At 37.9% G+C, this 13,346-nt stretch overlaps 1 protein-coding gene across 1 annotated transcript in view; it reads left to right on the forward strand.

Annotated features, from left to right (window-relative positions):
* Positions 1–11,033: 11,033 nt before the first annotated feature.
* LOC124721232 (retinol dehydrogenase 13-like) overlaps positions 11,034–13,346 on the forward strand; it is a 196,031-nt gene continuing 193,718 nt past the window's right edge. The window contains exon 1 of the mRNA XM_047246090.1: positions 11,034–11,089. The gene's annotated coding sequence lies outside the window, so the exon portion shown is untranslated. The remainder of the gene's footprint in view (positions 11,090–13,346) is intronic.

Genomic DNA, 13,346 nt, shown 5'->3' on the forward strand with positions numbered 1-13,346 from the left:
AGCAATATGCACATATACAGATGACGTTAGTATCGCATACATAAAATATAAAAAGAGCAGTGCATTGGTGGAGCTGTCATTTATATTCAGATGATTCATGTGAAAAGCTTTCTGATGTGATTATGGCTGCACAATGTGAATTAACACTTTGAACATGGAATGGTACTTGGAGCTAGATGCATGGGACATTCCATTTCAGAAATCAATAGAGAGTTCAATATTCGGAGACTCACAGTGTCAAGAGTGTGCTGAGAACATTACATTTCAGGCATTACTTCTCACCACGAAACAGTGCAGAGGCCAAAGGCCTTCTCCTAATGACCAAGAGCAGTGGTATTTGCGTAGTTGTCAGTGTTATCCGACTATTGACACTGCATGAAATAACTGCAGAAATCAGTGTGGGATGTACGAAAAATGTATCCAATAAGACAGTGTAGTTAAATTTGGCGTTAATGGACTATGGCAGCATATGACTGATGCAAGTGCCTTTGGTAACAGCACGACATTGCCTGCAGTGCTTCTCCTGGACTTGTGGCCGTATCTGTTGGGCACTAGATGGTTGGAAACCATGGCTTGGTCAGGTGAGCATTTCAGTTGGTAAGAGCTGATAGTGGTTCAAGTGTAGCACAGAGCCCACAAAGACATGGGCCCAAGTTGTCAACAAGGCACTGTGCAAGCAGGTGGTGGTTCCACAATGGTGTGCGCTGTGTTCACATGGAATGGACTGAGTCAACATAGTTATATTCAGCCACTTGGAGGCCATTCACAGCCATTCATAGATTTCATGTTCCAAAACAATGATGTACTTGTTATGGATGACAATATGCCATGTCAGTGGGGCACAATTGTTCATGTTTGGTTTGAAGAACATTCTGGCCAGTTCAAGCGAATGGTTTGGCAACCCAAATCACCCAATATGAGTCCCATTGAACATTTATGGGACATAATTGAGAGGTCAGTTCATGCACAAAATTCTGCACTGCAACACTTTCGAAATTATGGATGGCTATAGAGGCAGCATTGCTCAACATTTCTAAAGGGGACGTCCAATGACTTGCTGAGCCCATGCTACATTGAGTTGCTGTGCCACACCAGGCAAAAGGAGGTCCAACGCAACATTAGGAGGCATCCCATGACTTTTGCCAGCTCAGTGTAAATAGGTGTTTGAAAAAGACCATTATATTCAAATAAATAATATGTTGTTAATGACAAATAAATAACATCTATACAGTGAAACTGAGGAGGCAGCAACATCTTTACATTTTTCAAAGTCTTACAAATATAGTTGATTAAATATAGATTGCATAAACATGAATAGCATTAAGCAATATTGTGATAGTTTATTGTTAACACCACCTAAAGATTGCGTAATTTCAATTTCCTTGTTTCTTTTCATTTATACCTTCACTTGTTCTGTATCCTAGAAGAATGTTCATTATGGGGTCTTTGTAATACAATGAATGAAGAAATGGCAATGTAGAGAGTACATTTGCGTTTCCTGTGGGGTTCTCAACCCATTGCTTATAAATATAAGTTCTATAATTTGGTTGGCCCCTGGATAGCTTTTCCACTTAAACTTTAAGGGATTCTAAGTCATTCTGCAGTAATTCAGATCTGAACATCTAGGGTTATGCCTCTGCGGTTAACAAATGTAAAAAGTCATTCTACAGTAATTCAGATCTGAACATCTAGGGTTGTGCTTCTGCGGTTAACAATCGTAGTTGTAAATCAGAGTTTGCTCCACCCAAGGTTAACTACATCTGAAAGTCAACCATGGAAATGTCTTCTAGGAAAAAATTTTCACCATCTTGTCCAAGAATGCAGGCGAAGGCTACATCGGATTTGGTGGGTAGCCACCTAGAAGGCATCAATGAGTCGGAGCATTAGCAATCACCCATTCTTATGCCAGTTCATAAGAACAGGAACAAACAAGATCAGATCAACTACATTGCAACTCACACTATTAATTCTCTACTTAAAGCAGGAAAACTAAAGAATTTGATGGATGAATTAGATAAACAGAAAATTTTAGTAGCAGGACTCCAGGAAATGAGAAATACTACAGAAGACCCATTCGAATCACAAGGCTACAGAATTTACAATGGGAAACCTGGAATAAGGGTTATGAAAGAATGTCCCCAATTTGGAACTTGGTTCTTAGTCAATGTGAAAATAATAGGGTCAATTATCGATTTTCCAGCCATCTCCCCTAGAATTGTAACTGAGTTTAAAAGCATCCACCAAAATTTATACCATCATCAATGCCCAAGCCCCTACTAATGAAAAGAATTTTCTAACAAAGACTAGGGAAGAAGTGGGAAAGTCTTGGGACCTCCTTGACCAAACAATAAACCAAGTAAATATTAAAATGTTAAGATCCTCTTAGGGGACTTCCATGCCCAACTCGGAAGAGAAAAGAAATACCGGGATATCATTGGGAAATGGTCTCCACGTAAACAAGCAAATAAGAATGGTGAAAGACTTGTTGACCTCTGTAAGGAACACAAACTGATCTCAAAGTCCACATACTTGTAAAGGAGGCCAAACAAACTTAAAACTTGAAAACATCCTGATTGGAGAAAAGGAGAATGGCAGCTGGATCGTGTATTTATGGACAAATTCTTCCACAGAGAAATTTACAATGTTAAAGTATTAAAAGGGGTAGATACAGGTTCAGATCATTACATTGTCAAAATCAAAATTAAGTTTACACCACTAAAAAAGAAACCAAAGTGCAATGAACGAAAGAGGAACTTTGATCCCCACCAATTAATTAGAAATGATAAATATAGAAAAGTCACACAAAACATAAAACTGAGAGATAATTTAGAAGAGCTGGTTCAAATTCTAAGGCAACAAGCAGAAAATTTATCCCTATTGAACCCACGTAAAAGTCATGTCTGGTGGAACTCAGAATGTGATAAAATTCATGAAGAAAGACATCATCCATGGTTAAAATTTCAAACACACAAAACAGAAGAAAATGCAACCAACCTCCAAAATATCAGGAAAAAGTTCACACAAATTATCAGGCAAACCAAAAGTCAAATCATAGAAAGGTCTAATTGACTCAATAGAAGAAAATTACCGTAAAACCAATTCCAGAGACTTTTACAAAATGTTTGGAAGACAATTGCAAAAATTTGCCCCTCCCGTGTCAATGCTGAGAAGGGAAGATGGAAAAATGGCAGATGATGACAAGGGAAATGCTGAAATCATGGCAAAAGCATTTAGTAAACTTTTGAATTGTGAAGAACCCCAGGAACTTTTAGCAGTTAATACACACACACCCATCAAGACTCCACCTGATCTCAAAAATCCTCCAACAATCCAAGTGGTGGAAACGGCACTCAGGGAGATTAAAAACTATAAGAAATGTGGAAATATGCCAGTAATACAGTTCGAACATCCTTACACATATTGTTGTTGTGGTCTTCAGTCCTGAGACTGGTTTGATGCAGCTCTCCATGCTACTCTATCCTGTGCAAGCTTCTTCATCTCCCAGTACCTACTGCAACCTACATCCTTCTCAATCTGCTTAGTGTATTCATCTCTTAGTCTCCCCCTACGATTTTTACCCTCCACGCTGCCCTCCAATACTAAATTGGTGATCCCTTGATGTCTCAGAACATGTCCTACCTACCGATCCCTTCTTCTGGTCACGTTGTGCCACAAACTTCTCTTCTCCCCAATCCTATTAAATACTTCCTCATTAGTTATGTGATCTACCCATCCAATCTTGAGTATACTTCTGTAGCACCACATTTCAAAAGCTTCTATTCTCTTCTTGTCCAAACTATTTACCGTCCATGTTTCACTTCCATACATGGCTACACTCCATACAAATACTTTCAGAAATGACTTCCTGACAATGAAATCTATAATCGATTTTAACAGATTTCTCTTCTTCAGAAACGATTTCCTTGCCATTGCCAGTCTACATTTGATATCCTCTCTACTTCGACCATCATCAGTTATTTTGCTCCCCAAATAGCAAAACTCCTTTACTACTTTAAGTGTCTCGTTTCCTAATCTAATACCCTCAACATCACCTGACTTAATTCAACTACATTCCATTATCCTCGTTTTGCTTTTGTTGATGTTCATCTTATATCCTCCCTTCAAGACACCATCCATTCCGTTCAACTGCTCGTCCAAGTCCTTTGCTGTCTCTGACAGAATTACAATGTCATCGGCGAACCTCAACATTTTTATTTCTTCTCCATGGATTTTAATACCTACTCCGAATTTTTCTTTTGTTTCCTTTAATGCTTGCTCAATATACAGATTGAATAACATCGGGGAGAGGCTACAACCCTGTCTTACTCCCTTCCCAACCACTGCTTCCCTTTCTTGTCCCTCGACTCTTATAACTGCCATCTGGTTTCTGTACAAATTGTAAATAGCCTTTCGCTCCCTGTATTTTACCCCTGCCACCTTTAGAATTTGAAAGAGAGTATTCCAGTCAACATTATCAAAAGCTTTCTCTAAGTCTACAAATGCTAGAAACGTAGGTTTGCCTTTCCTTAATCTTTCTTCTAAGATAAGTCGTAAGGTCAGTATTGCCTCACGTGTTCCAGTATTTCTACGGAATCCAAACTGATCTTCCCCAAGGTTGGCTTCTACTAGTTTTTCCATTCGTCTGTAAAGAATTCGAGTTAGTATTTTGCAGCTGTGACTTATTAAACTGATTGTTCAGTAATTTTCACATCTGTCAACACCTGCTTTCTTTGGGATTGGAATTATTATATTCTTCTTGAAGTCTGAAGGTATTTCGCCTGTTTCATACATCTTGCTCACCAGAGGGTAGAGTTTTGTCAGGACTGGCTCTCCCAAGGCCGTCAGTAGTTCCAATGGAATGTTGTCTACTCCCGGGGCCTTGTATCGGCTCAGGTCTTTCAGTGCTCTGTCAAACTCTTCACGCAGTATCGTATCTCCCATTTCATCTTCATCTACATCCTCTTCCATTTCCATAATATTGTCCTCAAGTGCATCGCCCTTGTATAGACCCTCTATATACTCCTTCCACCTTTCTGCTTTCCCTTCTTTGCTTAGAACTGGGTTTCCATACAAGTGGTTCTCTTATCTCCAAAGGTCTCTTTAATTTTCCTGTAGGCAGTATCTATCTTACCCCTAGTGAGATAAGCCTCTACATCCTTACATTTGTCCTCTAGCCATCCCTGCTTAGCCATTTTGCACTTCCTGTCGATCTCATTTTTGAGACGTTTGTACTCCTTTTTGCCTGCTTCATTTACTGCATTTTTATATTTTCTCCTTTCATCAATTAAATTCAATATTTCTTCTGTTACCCAAGGATTTCTACTAGCCCTCGTCTTTCTACCTACTTGATCCTCTGCTGCCTTCACTACTTCATCCATCAAAGCTACCCATTCTTCTTCTACTGTATTTCTTTCCCCCATTCCTGTCAATTGTTCCCTTATGCTCTCCCTGAAACTATGTACAACCTCTGGTTCTTTCAGTTTATCCAGGTCCCATCTCCTTAAATTCCCATCTTTTTGCAGTTTCTTCAGTTTTAATCTATAGTTCACAACCAATAGATTGTGATCAGAGTCCACATCTGTCCCTGGAAATGTCTTACAATTTAAAACCTGCTTCCTAAATCTCTGTCTTACCATTATATAATCTATCTGATACCTTTTAGTATCTCCAGGGTTCTTCCATGTATACAACCTTCTATCATGATTCTTAAACCAAGTGTTAGCTATGATTAAGTTGTGCTCTGTTGCAGAATTCTACCAGGTGGCTTCCTCTTTCATTTCTTAGCCCCAATCCATATTCACCTACTACGTTTCCTTCTCTCCCTTTTCCTACACTCGAATTCCAGTCACCCATGACTATTAAATTTTCGTCTCCCTTCACTATCTGAATAATTTCTTTCATTTCGTCATACATTTCTTCAATTTCTTCATCATCTGCAGAGCTAGTTGGCATATAAACTTGTACTACTGTAGTAGGCATGGGCTTCATGTCTATCTTGGCCACAATAATGCGTTCACTATGCTGTTTGTAGTAGCTTACCCGCATTCCTATTTTCCTATTCATTATTAAACCTACTCCTGCATTACCCCTATTTGACTTTGTGTTTATAACCCTATAGTCACCTGACCAGAAGTCTTGTTCCTCCTGCCACCGAACTTCACTAATTCCCACTATATCTAACTTTAACCTATCCATTTCCCTTTTTAAATTTTCTAACCTATCTGCCCAATTAAGGGATCTAACATTCCATGCTCCGATCCGTAGAACGCCAGTTTTCTTTCTCCTGATAACGACATCCTCTTGAGTAGTCCCCGCCCGGAGATCCGAATGGGGGACTATTTTACCTCTGGAATATTTTACCCAAGAGGACGCCATCATCATTTAATCATAAAGTAAAAGCTGCATGCCCTCGGGAAAAATTACGGCCGTAGTTTCCCCTTGCTTTCAGCCGTTCGCAGTACCAGCACAGCAAGGCCGTTTTGGTTATTGTTACAAGGCCAGATCAGTCAATCATCCACACTGTTGCCCTTGCAACTACTGAAAAGGCTGCTGCCCCTCTTCAGGAACCACACGTTTGTCTGGCCTCTCAACAGATACCCCTCCATTGTGGTTGTACCTACGGTACAGCTATCTGTATCGCTGACGCACGCAAGCCTCCCCACCAACGGCAAGGTCCATGGTTCATGGGGGGAGCCCTAACAAAAATATCGATAACACAAAAGTTTCTCTAACATTGGACCACAGCCATAATCCACCCACTCCACAAAAAAGGAGATAAAAGCAACCCAGATAATTACCGAGCTATCTCTCTCTTAGACTGCACATACAAGATTTTCTACAGAACCCTTTACAAGAGGATCAAAGAGCAACTAGAGGAAGAATTAGGTGAAAACCAAGGAGGCTTTAGACCTTGGTGAAGCTATGCAGAACAGATCAACACTTTAAAATTAGCCACAGCATATTACAAGAAATGATATAAGCCTCATGTAACAACCTTTGTGGACTTTAAAGAAATTTCGGGTTCCATACAAAATTAATCAAATTGGTAGAACTCACCTTAACCAACACTGTATCAAAAGTCAAGATCAGGGGGAAACTCTTTGAGCCATTCAACATAAAAACAGTTTTAAGACAAGAAGATTGCTTGGCACCCCTGCTGTTCAGCTGTCTTTATAATACATAATGAGAGAATGGTACAAGACTAACGCAAAGAACATCCAAACAGGAAGACCCAAAGACAGCATAAGTTTAAATTGTCTAGGATTTTCTGATGACCTTGCTCTCTTGTCATACAGTATTCAGGAAACCAAACAACAAGTTATCTCACTACAGGAAATAGCACAGAAATTTGGTCTTGGAACATCCTTTGAAAAAACAGTCATCATGTTTACTGACCCACCACTCAAACAAAATTGCCATAGGAAACCAAAAAATCAAAATTGTAGATAAATTTAAATATCTGGGAGAAATCATAACATGTAACCTCCATGAAAAGCCATCATGGTATAACAGAATAAACAAACTGACTAGTGCACACTATATCACCAAGAACACCTACAACAAAAAGAGCCTGTCAATAGCAACAAAATTAACCCACTACAAAACAGTCACTCAACCAGAAATAGCATACACAAGTGAAACCATCTTCAAAACAACTAACACTGCACAAATAGACAAAATACTCAAAATAGAAGAATCACCAGAATGTGCATCAACAAATCATACCGGAAAGACGGACACTGGAGAGTAGCCACAAATGAAACAGTCTACAAGGAAACAGAACTGGTAACGAGTGCAATCAGGAAGAAACACATTTCATGTTTCAGACATTTAATCAGAACACCAGAGAACAGGATCATCAGGAGAATAACAGAAAAATTGTGGAATAGTAAGTGCAACATTAAGTGGATTGCAGAAATCAAGAAAGATATGGATGAGCTACTAACTGATTACATTCGAAGACCTAAGAAACAAAACTGACAAAATCAGAAAACTCGCAAACAAACCAGACTGCAAATGAGAATCAACGTACAGACAATAGGAAGGGTGATTTCTGATGAAGAAAGAAGGATGAGATCTGAGAGAATGAAGAAGTACTGGGCTGACATGATGATGATGATGATGATGATGATGATGATGATGATGATGATGATGATGATTCAGATGTGGGAGTGCATATAACACAGAATACCAGAAGAAAATGTTAATTTAGTATAAAGTTGTTTGCATGGTTTAATTTGGAATCACAAATGGAAAAGGAAAAAGAAGTGGAAACCAGATATAGGTTTAATAAAGCTGTGTTTAAAAAATTCAAAACTGAAAGGCAAACTATTGGTATTTTTCAGATTATTTGAAGCAATTTGGTTGAAGATATTTTCTACATTGAGCACACAGAATCCAGAATTTTGGGTTCCTTTGTCTATTGTAGGTTCATTATTGCACTACAATGCTTCCTTTAGCATATCTCCAAAATTCTCCCTTTTCACCTTAAAGAGTTAAAGACCATTTTTGCACACTTTTTCCATTTTGTTAATGGATGAAATACATACATCCACTAGCAGTGAAATGTGTGTTTCACTTGGGAAGAACACAATGACCTGTATACCATTATCAGAGCAAAACTCAGATAAGTGTAAAGTCCTGTGAGCTACATGACTATAAATGAAATCTGATACGCCATTGGCTTTCTTGTTCAGTTTTCTGAGGTAAGAGATCATGTGTCATGCATTCATAGAACATGGGTTCAGATCATCCAGTATATAACACTATTGGCATAGCGATAGCTAATGTGCCAAGAAACTGTCTTCAAAATACAATGAATACTTGACAAAAATTAGCTGATAAGACACATCCTGAGGCATTGAGGAACAGTCACTATGGTAATGGAAGGAACTGAAGGGAACATTATTAAGTGGGGACAGCATGCAGGTTCAGCTTGATGCAGATTGCAGTAGTAACAAATAGGCTTGCACAGGCTTGACTAGCTTGGAGAGTTGCATCAAAGCAGTTTGCTTTGATTATTTTGTTGGCACTGACCTACACAGGGAGGAACGATCACTATGATAAAATAAGGGAAATCAGAGCTCATACGGAAAGGTACAGTTGCTCATTCTATCCGTGTGCTATACGAGATTGGAATAATAGGGATTTGTGCAGGTGCTTCGATGAACCCTCTGCCAGGCACTTAAATGTGATTTGCAGAGCATCCACATAGATGTAGATTTAGATGCAGACTGAAGACAATGACATTTCCTTTCTCATCATTCCCAACACTGCATACAACTTTATTCCTCTTTTACCTTTTCATGTTATTACTTTTCCTCCTGCGGACTGCAAAAATAAAAAGTAAAAAATGTGCTTTCATCTGAATTTAAACCTACCTGACTCAACTGCTACTTGAAAATTTTCTCTTCTCACAAATACTGTTTTCTACTGTAGACTAATTATAAATGTTGATCACTGGCATATTCACAGGAAGCTGTCAAGTTCTGTATCATTCTTACATGTTATTTATGACAGACTTCGTTTTAAGTGAATCACATCCAGCCTTGTGTTCCATTAATAAAAGGGGGTTTTGGCTTTCAATTGACGAGGACAGTAGTGTACCTAGAGCCACCTTTTACATACAGCCACATTATTTGGGAAAAAAATTAGGTATATTTAATTTTTTTGGTACTCAGTTGAGAGTTAAACACTACCAATTTTTATGCGTGCCACACAAATTATAATCTGATGTATTATCTATTCCTATATTATGCTTTTAAGTTGTTCAAGAATCTGAGGTTATTACAATCACATTTGCTTGTTATTGTAAATGTCTGCACTTAGGACCATGGGCTTATGTATGAGGATACTGTAGAACTTGTCGAGGTTGTGCATAATTTCCACAGCAAATGTAAAACATAAAACTGAACGTTCAGTTGATAAATTGCGGTTAAAAACTTCTGATGAGGTGTAAAATGCTAACAATGGTGCTTAAATTTATCACAGTCTGCATGCTGGTATGCCAAATGAGAAGAACTTTGGCTAAGGTTATCTGGAGGTCTTTACACCAACTAAAATAATGTTTGGTTTCAGAGCAACAGGCATCTGTCCAATTGATAGAAAAATTTTCAGTGAAGAGAAGTTTGAGTGTCCGTGACAGGCCTCATCCCACTAATGGACACTTACGTGATCATAATCAAAAACCTTCCTTCAGCGGAACCTGTTTTGCTACAACTAACGAACAGTCAGATTTGGCATCTTTTTCATCTACAGCAGATAAATGCATCAGCATCTGAAGGAAACACCCCTACTATACTGCTTGCTTCAAGTTCATACCTCTCCAAAGGCTTCATCTAGAAAACCTCAACATCAAGACCATTTTACAGGCAAGAGCTGAGTATTGACTGCTGCTACTCCTGAAGAGTTACATGTACTTTCAGCAAAACCAGTAAAAGAAGTCAAGTCAGTTAAGAAGGCAGTGAAGAGAGACATCAACAAAAACAGTACGGTGAGGCTCCTGCAAAGAAGTTGAAATTTGAGTGTAGTTCAACTTCTGAAGACAGCACACAAACTGATTCAGTCTCTGCTGATGGCTGTGACTTTTCCAGTCATTGAACCAGTAAAGAAGATGAAACAATAATAGTTGGAGACTTCTGCATAACAAAAGTGGCTGAGAAGAGTGGATATCATTATATGTGGTAGAAATAGATAACATTTCCAGGGGGGGGGAGGGGGGGGGGGCAGACAGATTCATTAAAGCACCTGAAGAAGATACCTACTTCAGCGAATAATAAAGAGGATATATAAGAATAGTGAGGAGATATGGTCTCAAAGATGCCTCAGCATAGTACAACTGGAAGTTCAGCTGTTCAGAGCATTATGCTGAACATGTGGTGTAAAGTCCTCAAATTTTAATATTAAAGTAGATTGTAAAACTGATTATCGTACTTCACTTTATCAGCCTTACTACAGGATAAGATGCAGGTTGTATGTTTGTAAGATACAAATACAAGGCTAATGAGATGTCCTATTTCTTGCAGGATTGTTTGAAGCTAACTTCCAAAAGCCAAAGTAACAAGTCTTCTATCAACTTCTTGGCCATAAAGTAAGTTACTTCGGAAACTAACTTTGTTAAATTTTACAAAGCACCTTTGCCTGTATGTATAATAAAGAGTAAAAACTAAGTAGTAGCTCAATCGACAACGTTCTGACCCAGGTACCTGGAATCTACAACCATATGAAAAGGAATTGGAAACATTGTAAGACTATTTTCAGTTAAGTAAAAATCCTTAAATTTATACATGGGTATCACCATGAAGAAGCACTTACAGTGATAATTTTAATTTTTCAAAAGTGAATTGTTTATCTTTTGTGACAAATCATAAGTTAGAGGCACTAGGAGTAAGAAGAGTGGTTCTCAAATGGTTTCGTTCATATCTAAAAAACAGTACAGTCAGTAGAGAACACACACATCTCCAGTTGATCAAGTACATTAAGAAACATATCTGATCCACAATACATCAATATTGGGGTCACTCAAGGAAGTGCACTGGGCCCAGTATTGTTTCTGGTGTATATAAATGATTTCCCACAATGTATCAGCCATGGAGAGAAATATTATTTGCTGATGACAGCAACATAGTAATCACCAGTAAGACACCAGCACAAATGCTGGAAAATTCTACTGAAGTGCTGAGGGATGTTGACAAATGGTCTCAGGAAAACAAAGTAACTCAACATAAAGAAAACAAAAACAATATGCTTCAGAATGAACAGAAAACAGTCCTTCAAATTTAGAACTAGATAACATCTCTGTAGATGTACCTACAACAAAATTCTTAGGGCTGCACATTGACAGCAAAATGAAGTGGAATGAACATGCTATGAAACTCTTGAAAAAGATATCCACAACATGTTATGCACTCTGAATCCTTGTATCCCCATGCGGTAATGAATGTTTGAAAACTGTATACTTTAGTTACATACATTCAATAATCAGTTATGGTATTTTCTGGGAAAACAGTGCTCAGAATTTACAAACAGTATTTAAAATGCAAAAGAGAGCAGTAAGAATTTTAACAAAAAGCAGTAAGCGGACCCACTGCAGAGAACTTTTTGAAATGTTAGAAATTCTAACTGTTCCTTGTGAATTTATATCCAAACCATAGTGTACATCAAGAAAAATATAGAGAATTATAGCACAAATAGCAGTTTTGATAACTATAGTACAAGAACAATTCACTGTCTTCACCTAGACAGGAAGAATAAACGTAAGACTTAAAACAGCTTCTTGTATGAAGGTGTAAAATTTCATTAAAAACTGCCACAGAAAATAAAAGAAACAGATAACATGTACCGCTTTAGGAAAAATCAAATTGTTTTTGCAGGAACGCTGCTTTTACACTAAGTGAATTCCTTAGTACAAAATGACTGTAAATAACTTCTGTTTCACAATATTTAATTATATGTAACATTTTGTTAAGGAGCAAAAATGAATGTAAATAACTTATATGTCACAATGTTTAACTACATGTAACAACAAACTGCACATATATATGAATGTACACAAACTGACAACATCCATACATTTTAAAATGTCCATGGATGGCTTGGTAAATAAATGAAAACGTTGACCTTTGTGCACTGGTCTTTAATTATTCTTTGCTGCACTGTGTAGCAATATTTTTGTTGTACTGCATAGTACCCTTTGCAATTGAAGCTAGTCACTGGACAAGAATATTTTCTTCATCTTCCGTCACTGCAGTTGAAGGACCAGACTTGCACCATTTGGGACTTTAGCTGCTTAATTGTGACACACCAACTGCTTTGGCTGCAGTAGCTATTGCAGTGCCTGCCTATATAAATTTGGAGCCCAGGATGAACAGTAAAAAGCTCTATAGTTATTCACAGTGGTGTTCCAATCATTGTCACTGTGGACAGGAATCACAAAAATACATTGCCAAGCCAGGAGTTCATACTGCAATTACATTCTACATCAGCAATGTGTGTTTTGCCACATGTAAAAAATGAGTATGAGCAATTGATTGATGGTGCCAAAGACGACCATCAGACAAGGCTGTAATGGTTTTATACACCCTCCCTGAAAATTAAGAGCTATGATTGATTTGTTTTTAACAAGTTTATTTACTTCCTACAACATACTGGGTATGTCTAATATACTATTACTAAATTTAACTTGCAATGTGACACATGTTACAGAACATCATTACCTTAATCTTTATCTTTGCAAAAATATTGAATATTGCTCTCAGAATATCAATGATCACTTCACAATATCTTTTTCCTTCAAAACAACTGTGTTCAAAATCAGATAACCTACAAGGATGCCATGTAGTGAAAAA

The sequence above is a fragment of the Schistocerca piceifrons genome, chromosome X (assembly GCF_021461385.2).
Source record: "Schistocerca piceifrons isolate TAMUIC-IGC-003096 chromosome X, iqSchPice1.1, whole genome shotgun sequence".
In the NCBI taxonomy this organism is placed as follows: domain Eukaryota; kingdom Metazoa; phylum Arthropoda; class Insecta; order Orthoptera; family Acrididae; genus Schistocerca; species Schistocerca piceifrons.